We start from the raw sequence: 993 nt of genomic DNA, 5'->3' as shown, positions 1-993 counted from the left end.
AGGGAAAGATTTTCACTTGTAAATATGTCTTAGTTTGCCCATTGGGAAGAGTACAGTTAGATATTTTGGTATATGCTCTGTGCAGGTTCTTCAAACTCAAAAGACAATAATCTTGGACCTGGATTAGTGAGACAATATTCCAGACTCCTCAACTCCAAAAAGCAAGGGGCAGTGGCAGCAAGAACACTGGAATTGCAGAACACAACAGTCATTTGAGCCTAGGGGCACAGGAAGTAGCAACAATGCTTCTAGTCCTCAGAGAGGAGGGTGTATCAACAACTCATCCTATAGGGGAAGGGAGGGTCTAATTCCAGAGATAGAGTACTGCAACTGCTTTGCCTAAAGTGATAAATGACTGCTCAACCAGTGACTTGTTTCCCTGGGACTCAGGGTGCAATGCCAGCTTAACCCTGGAATGTATGACTGCTTGGCTTAGCCCAGGTACAAATTCCCTAGGAAGTGATGTGCCACTTCAGCTCAGATTTGAGTGCCATGGCTATTATAAGCAGAAAGGCACTGTTATCCTAGGAGAAAATGTGCTGTTTGAACTCAGGCCCTCAAGGGCAGGGCACAGCAGTAGATAAGAGGGATAGATGGAATTTACCATTTTCCTCCCCTGAGAGAGTATATAGTGCTTTATCTCAGGAGCCAAGTATAGCAGCCACTCGGAAGGGTAAATAGAGTAGCTCTGTCAAAGAGACATGCTAATTTCAAGTGACTCAAATTGTTTATATGGACATGACTGTCTTAACCCATTTCATTGTCAAAAACAGAAAATACTTGAGTCTGAGTAATTTTAAAAAATAGAAGTTTAGGGAACCAGCAGTTAGCGTAATGGCTATGTCGCTGGACTCCCACGTAGTCGACCGCGGTTCATGTCCCGGACCCGGTGGCTTAAAAAACTCACACCGGGCGCGTGTGCGTGCGTGCCCAAGATCCCGAGAGGAGAATGGAGGAGAAGGGATTGCGGCGTGACCATCCCCCCTGGGGGTG

Source organism: Tupaia chinensis, unplaced genomic scaffold (genome assembly GCF_000334495.1).
Source record: "Tupaia chinensis unplaced genomic scaffold, TupChi_1.0 Scaffold147869_1, whole genome shotgun sequence".
NCBI lineage: Eukaryota > Metazoa > Chordata > Mammalia > Scandentia > Tupaiidae > Tupaia > Tupaia belangeri.
This window is presented reverse-complemented; position numbering follows the sequence as displayed.